Source organism: Notothenia coriiceps, unplaced genomic scaffold (genome assembly GCF_000735185.1).
Source record: "Notothenia coriiceps isolate Sejong01 unplaced genomic scaffold, NC01 NC01_scaffold00030210, whole genome shotgun sequence".
Taxonomy (NCBI): Eukaryota; Metazoa; Chordata; class Actinopteri; order Perciformes; family Nototheniidae; genus Notothenia; species Notothenia coriiceps.
Genome location: NW_011362911.1, coordinates 660,824 through 669,026, shown reverse-complemented (window position 1 = coordinate 669,026; position 8,203 = coordinate 660,824).

The window sequence follows — 8,203 nt, the reverse complement described above, 5'->3', positions numbered from 1 at the left end:
GGCTGACATGCAAAAAGAAACCCCACACTAATTAATAAGAGTTAAAGTTCTATATCAGATCTGTTTTTTAGGGAAATACATTCAGGCTTAATTAGACCCATACGGCATCAGCCAGCTGGAAGTTTTAAGTCAAGTCCAATGTTTCAAACAAGACATATGTCATCATCTCTGAACCCCCCCCCCTCCGGGCATTCATTTTTGATGATTTCACCTGGTTTAGTTCCCAAAAACTGCTTGACAAGTAGCACACAAACACAGTAATGTAGGAAAGAAGGAAATAAAGAAAAAATCAGCTCCCTTTTTAAGCAGAACAAATATGCAGTCACTTGAAAATGGCTTGCAATAATGAGCAATAATGAGCAATAAAACTCTTGTTTTGATTATTCATGTTTTTCAAATCAGGTAATTTATCTCTTTTGGTCTTCTGTGGTAATTCCTCCAAGACTGTAGCTCCTGAGAAATTGACAGTTTGGACGTAGGGCTCGTTGCCTCACTCTGTCATTACTCACAGTATTTGGTGGAGAAGAAGCGGAGGAGTTTTCGAAGGAAGAGGTATTCGAGTAGAGCCCCTAGAAAGCCCCTAATTCTGCCGATCACAACCAAGTAGGACAGCTGGCCTGGGAGCCGGTTGACGTGCCCAGTGGAAGCCTGAAGTGCTCCAGGCGCCTGGCAGGGCGGCTCTACTTTCTTGGCTCCTCTTCCCCAGACTGCCCTCCATGTTTGGGCACCAGCTTCTCCGCTGTCTCCAGGCTTTACCTTGAAACAATGTGGGATAGCTCCAAGCTTTGCGGTGTTCTTCCTCAAAGTAGCAGCTGTCATGCGCCACCGCACCACTGTGTTTTGTTTCATCATTATAATTCTTATCAAGGATCTCTTCATTCAGTCAGTCGGATATTTGTGTTTTGGTGGATGATTAGAAAATGATGAGTTTTACCAGCGAGGCCATGTGTATTCTCTCGATGAGGTTTTCTGCCATCAAAAGGCTTACTTTCTGAATTGTACGTTGAAGGAGAAGCTGGGTTGTAATAATGGCTGCGATGATAAAATGGGCTGATGTGGCTGTTTAATTATGAGTAAAGACCGGGGTGAGACCATCAAAGACAACCACACTGCTGTCCCATCATGGACCTCATTTAACAGCGTAACAATGAAAGAATGATAATTGCGCAGAGAAATGGGACCGCAGCATTGTTTTCTGCTCCCCCTCAAAAGATTATACATCACCCAAAGCCTCAACAGCAAACATCATGCATCTTACTGATCTGCAGGTGTGGGGGGGAGGGGAAACAACAGCTTGAGTGCAGTCACCAATGCATTTTACTAAGCATGAAAATCAATTTCACGTCTCAGCTAACGTGGCACAGACACTAAAGCTTCTGCATGGCTCAACACAGTGTTTAATAAGTTGCTTTTTTATGCACAGCAGACCTGCATTAGGTCAGAGTTGCATGAAGAGTCGCTGGCAGAGAGATTTGTACAAGAAAGCAGAAGGTTGCCCTGCAATCATATGCAGTCCATTGTAGCAGAATTCCCCAAGCTCTTGTCACACTGTGTTTCAATGCAGTGCTGAGTGAAGGGGAGGCTCCTGTAAAGATTAGAGCCTTTTTGCATAAAAGGAAAAGCTGACACAAGGGATGATAGAGTAGTGCGAGATAGGCGTAACCTCAGAGGGAATGTGCCGTCCTGAGAGGGCCTTTTCCAGCTTTAGATGAGCAGCAAACAGCAGGCGCTAGAGGAGCTATTGGAGTCCAGCAACAAGCATCAAAGGCGAGCAATTGGTATTCAGAGCGTAGCGTTTGGCACTTCAATGACAAAGTACACCACCAGAGACTCAACTTTCATTTCTGCATGCTTGAGATACAGGTAGTCCTGGGCATACAGGATATTGGGGGGGAAGTGGTAATGTCCACAAACAAAATGGAAGTACAGTAAAGTAGAAGGAAATGTAGTGGTGGGTGTTCAGAGATGGAATTCAGATACAGTACATGAGCAGTGGAGCGTTTGTCGGAGCAAGCATTATGAAAGCAGCCTGCGACGCCAAAGGGAGAATAAAAAGCACTTCGAAGGGTAGTGGACTGAGGTCTGGAGACGCCGCATAACTGAGAATCAATACAGATTAAGAGCTCATTTAGAATGGAGAGGGCAATTGCTTTGACTTTGGTTTTTAATCACTTGTCCCTTTTCGGACATATAATGACATTTTTGGGGGGGATTTCAATCTCATCTGTAGATTTACTAATGATCTGTCAAACACTTTGACGCAAATCTCTCTGTCTTTATTCCTGTCAGTTCTGTCTTTCGGTGTATCACAGAAAACTTTACAGACTAACATTTTTCTGTCCAGTAAGCTTTTTATCTCTAGACTGCGAAGAGATAACCACAGGGTAGTGTGTTGCATCATCTAAGGCAGTGGAAGGCCGATTGTGACATGTTGGCAAAAGTGTTTGGAGTGAAAATCAAATCATTTAACTGTACTGTAATTAACAATTTCAAAACAGAGGTCACCAATCTCTGTAAACCTTACCTAAAAAGAATCCTTATTCCTTATAACTTATATAACTTATCCTTATAGAATCCACTTATTCAGGGCCCTTTGGATTACTGCGTTGTTTTAATTCCATGGGTTTAGCAGATTTGCATCTTACAATAACAGCTTCTGTTTATTGCATGCGGGAAAACTACCAAGTAGAACTCACAGACCGTTAGCATATGAGTCATGCATTATTTAAGTCCTTCAGTTCTGATGGGGAAATATAAATCTCCCCTGAATACCTAATCCTAAAACTGTTGTTTTTAATTGTTTCTCATATTGTCATTTTCAACTTCTCCGGACAGCATACAGTCAAATGAGCTGCTGGATGGTCATAATAGCCGGGGAGCATTTGCAATAACAAAAAGGGAAAAGTGTGTAGAAATGTTACTCCTGTTGCTAGGTATGTAAACAGTTGCTGTATACAAGTACGCAATATAACATTTAAAGCCTGTTCTGCTGCCCCCTAGTGGCCCAAAAATATCTTGGTTTAAAAGAAAGAGATATAAGGAAAAATATCAATGGCCTGCCCCTCCAACACTTAACATGAAACTAAAGTGACATCCTTGTAAAAAAAAAAGAGCAAGAAATAACTTTCCGATGCTTTTATGTAATTGCCGACAACTGCTCTATGTAAACCTTCATTTGTATGTGCATGCATTAGTCAGCCTGAGTGCCGGAGCCTTCATATCGGCAGGGGATTTGGACATGGTGATTCAAAAGACTTCTGCCCAGAAGAATAATAAGCACCCACCAGTTTCCCTCCGGCTTCCCTCTAACCTTGTTTCGCTGAAGGCAAGTCATGCTCTCCCTGCTGCTTGTCTTAGGACACCAGGCTGGAATAACAGACATGAGTTTGTCTTTATGACTATTGCAAGACGGCAGGAGGCTCAGCTTCAGACAGATTTGCAGGAGTAGCGCCTCCACAGATGATGTAACTGTGTCTCCTAGGTAGGAGGGTTGGCTGAGATCCACTATTAAGGTACTTCATTATAGGCAGATCAACATAACGATTGCTTCAGTATCATTAAAGACATTTAAAGGAGGAAGATAGGGCTGTTTGCAAGTTACGCAACATACATTTGTGTTTCTTTTCACGTTATACCTGTCAATGTGACCACTCCCCATTAATTGCCTGAAAGCACATTTAGAATACAGCAGTTTGTTCTAACAGGGCCATTATATGGTGGGAAGGAGAGCCACATGTGCAAAGCTGTATTTATGGCAGTCTATAATTGCTTAGCAAATGGTCTGTTCATTGATGATGGACTTTAGCACTCATTATTCCCTAATTGAATTCTAAATGACCGCCGTGGGAATGATTGCATTCAAAAGGAAATGAGATTAGACTTCCTATGCATTGTGTTTATGTTTGTTTGTGTGCTAGCAGTCAATAATCAAATACCTCTATTTTTTCTGCTTGGGTATCTCACTGTATATTTGTTTGTCTTTTCCTCTCTATATTAGAATCTGTGTAAGCTTCTTGCTGGTGATGACTTTAGTTGAAGACGAATCTGCCTATTTCGGTTGTAGTCGCACTTGGTCCCCGCTCTGATATTGATGAATTGACTTCATAAAGCACTGAGGCAGCACACTCTGTCGTCAGTAATCAATGCCCAGATCCATTCTGTTCTCTCCATTCGAGGAGGCGTCAGGGAGCTTTCTCACTGCCGAGCAGATGAGCCCAGGGTCTTTGGGGAAATTGTCCTCTAAACCAGTGTCCTTTCCATGATGTCTGACACATGCAAATTGCATACATTTAACAAGATTGTAAACAAAAACATCACATCCAACTGTGACTGCCCCACCTATTCGTTGCATTAAAGTAGAACGGCAATCACCCCAACTTGAAGGCTCTTTCATCCGAGCAGAGGACATTCATCATGTAGACTTTTTAATTTGTGTTATGTTGCTGTCTCATCTCATCCTCACCCTTGGCCTGATGCTCTGTGACAGATGCCTGCAAACAAATCATATATGATTACATAAAGCCAGTAAAGCACTTTAGTTAGGTCAAGGTTAATGCTTTTGTTTATTAATAGAAATGCATTAGAGATGGATATGCTCTTGTTAAGGGAGCTTTTACCAATTGAGGACAGTGATGGGTCTGCGTACTGATCAGTGTGTTTGGACAGTATCCAGTTATGTAGATGCACTTATCTTCAACTTTCAGTAATCAGGGTTCCCGCGGGGTCTTAAAAAGTCTTACATTTGATAATCTGAATTTAAGGCCTTAAAAAGGTCTTAAATATGACCAAAAAAATAAGAAAGGTCTTAAATATGATTTAGAAGGTCTTAAAAATGATCGGATTTGAAAGGTACTTCTGTGTTGCGATCGCGTCTAAAATGTGTTTTGCGGAAAATGTCCGGGCTGCAAAGTAACCAGTACGGTAATAGCCTTTCAGTTCCCCCCAACAATTTGTATTGAAATAAATCAACATGGAACCAGTAATCACTGACTTTGTTTCCCCCGGCCTCTTATCGCAGAACACCCAGCTAGTAACCTAGCAACCAAGCTTCAGCTAGCGGCAGTCAGAAACTCATGTCTCTTCGAATCTACTTACAAATAAATATGGGGAAGTGTAAGTTCAACCGTATTTGGCTGGAAAACATCGAATTTCGTGCTTGGTTGAAACCAGTGGAGGGGAACGTGTTTGAAGCCTGCTGCACCTTTTGCAAAAAGAAATCAGCGTTTGTTTTTGCTAATGTAGCGTCAGCTAGTTTAGCGTTAGCTAGTGCAGCAGCTCCCGCAACAACACCGGGGGACCTCCGGGCGACGTTAAACCCTAACGTCAACCCTAAAAGCGGAGGTGCTGTAGACGCTAAATACCGTAGCTAAACACCAATCATACAACAGCAATGATGAAAGATTGTAGCCAAGGCAGCAGAGCTCTGAATATAGCTCTTGTTACTCTCTCTCTCTCTCTCTCTCACATACACACACACACACACACACACACACACACACTAGGGNATTTTATACCTGTTTACTTATTATCTTGTTTTTTTATAACTATAATGATCATATAAAGATGTGCCTTTACCTCACTGGTTGTAGAAAAAGCTTCTTATATTCGTTAGCATAGCTAGCTAACCAGATGCTAATAACAACAAAGTTATTGACTGTATGATCAGTATGACAGATGAACAGATCGCCACTGGGATTACAACTAAAGACACAGCCACGAAAATACTGCGGCATGTACCCGGCTCCTTATGGGTACGACGCTCTGGTGCTCTCCGTCAGAAGAACTGCACCCCTGTCAGACGAGACATATACCACGTGATGACACGATAGGCTCGTGTTGTGTTCAAGGACCCTGACCGTGGCCAGGAAAAACAGGCACTCGCTTGTTTAATTTGTTTGCGGTCTAGATTTCTTTAATTTTTTTCTTTTTTGCGTGTCTTTATAAATTACCTCGAGGGGCATACCAAATAGTTTCGCGGGCCGTATACGGCCCGGGGGCCGGAGGTTCCCCACCCCTGCTCTAGACTATGCATTACATTAATGCACACAATGTTCATACTCCTTACTGCACATATTCTTATTTCACATTTCATAGTTTATATTCTAAAATTAATTCATAGCATTCTATTTCCATGTAAATTACTGCTTTATTTTTATTTGTATTGCTATTTAACTATATTTTATTACGGTGTAAAAGCATTTTTGTTTTATATTAGATTTCTTGTTTTTTTATTATGTCTGCACCATGACATCAAGTCAAATTCCTAGTATGTGCGATGGGATCAGTGAGTATGTGCGAAAACATTATTAATTTACCCCTTTTAGAAGGTAAGATATGGTCATTTGTTCTGGGAATGTATTTTCGAGCCTTAGGCCTGAAAAACAGGCTCAGGAAAAGAGGTCTGGATCCTGAAGAGAATCAGAATCAGTTTTATTACCAAGTAGGTTTACACTTACAAGGAATTGGCGTTGGTATATGTGGTGCATACAAAGACACAGAAAGAATAATAAATAACGCTTTTAAAAACGATGCATGTCAATGTATTGTAAATAATATTACTTTGAGGATTTCTGTATTATGAGCCAAGCCAATATTTTTTTCTTTTTTATACTGATTTTTACCATATGGTAGGTTTGATGTAAAATAAAAAAAACCTTCTCAGGTTAAAGTAATAAATAAGAAGATGTAAATGTAAAGAGGAAAATCCTTGAAATGCTTCCTGGAAAATAAATGTAGCCTAGGGCGAGTCTGACTTCCTCTATTGTGCTAACAAACAAGCTGTTGCTAATGTCTAAATTCAAGCTACCATTAACCACAAAGTAGATGAATGCAATTTGCTACTTGCATTCCTAGGTTTTACACCTAATACTAATCACACAGTGTTCTTTTCTTCCAGTGCTCTTTGCTTGAACTTGTCAGGCTGCTACCTGATCTAGTACCTAAATCTTGTAGGTGGGGCAACAAAGACATTTACTACAGTTATATTGCTCAAGAGTCAGATTGATATGCATCTGGCTGCCAAGGCTCTAACACTGGCATCGCAGACCTGGCTCTACCCAGAGTGGTAATGGGCACGAGAAATGACAAAATGGCACTTTGCATGAGTTTTAAAGAAGAAGGATGTGCAATAAGAAGATAATAAGAGGATTGCTTAACAGGATATCCTGCTGCAACGGCAGTTTCTCCGTAGTGTACCCAAGCTGCTTGCTCAGATTGTAATACAATCCTTTCACATTTTGGATTCGTTCACACTGCAATGTCATAGGTATTTTTGCACAGTTTTATCCACACAATCATCCCCCTCCTTTTCAGTGGATCAGCATTGTGGGATGACATTTTAAAGGTAGCTCAAGTGCAGTTGGTTTACCTTATATTGAAAAATATAGGGGTCTTATTTTCCGAAATGTTTTAGATCTATATTCAGTCAGAATGGATCTCACGCTTAGTGGTAATGGCCCATCCTATTTCATATATTTGTAATCTATGCCTTAAAACAGAAAGTCAGAAATACAAATTCTTTACTCAAATTATCTATTTTGCATGTTTATAAATGAACGGATTCATATTCTAAAAATAAGTATTGCCTGAATATTCTGGTAGGAACCGAATGTTTATTACATACAGCATCCGTTGTACTGTTGCCACATTTAGCATTATATTTGACAACCAGAGTCAGAGCCGAAGCAGATGTACAAAACAAAATACAGATGCAGAAAGTGATATATAATAAAATGTATCTTGTAAAAAAACAGCCTGACCGATTCAAAACATATTTTTAGACTACAGTGTATAGTTGGAGGTGTGTGGTGCAGTGGGTTGTGCGTTGGTGTTCGGATCAGGGGTTCAAACCCCACTGCAGTCAGCATGTCGTTGTGTCCCTTAGACACTTCACCCCAAATTGCTCCTATGGGGATTGCCCACAGTATTGAGTATGTAAGTCGCTTTGGATAAAAGCGTCTAACAAGTGACATGTAATGTAATGATGTAATTATACAGAAACTCATACAAGGTCTCTTCTTGGCATCTAATAGGCTTGTTCCGGAGTTCAGATTCTGGGAATGTTATGCAAGGCCTCAAAGACGTCATAAAAAATTGAGCCAAAGCTAAACTTTTAGTTTCAAACAAACATTTCACAATGAAGTATGAGCAAAAAACCTCTGCCTGATTTGGCAAACACTATAAAAAAACAGCTTGGGAGTCAATA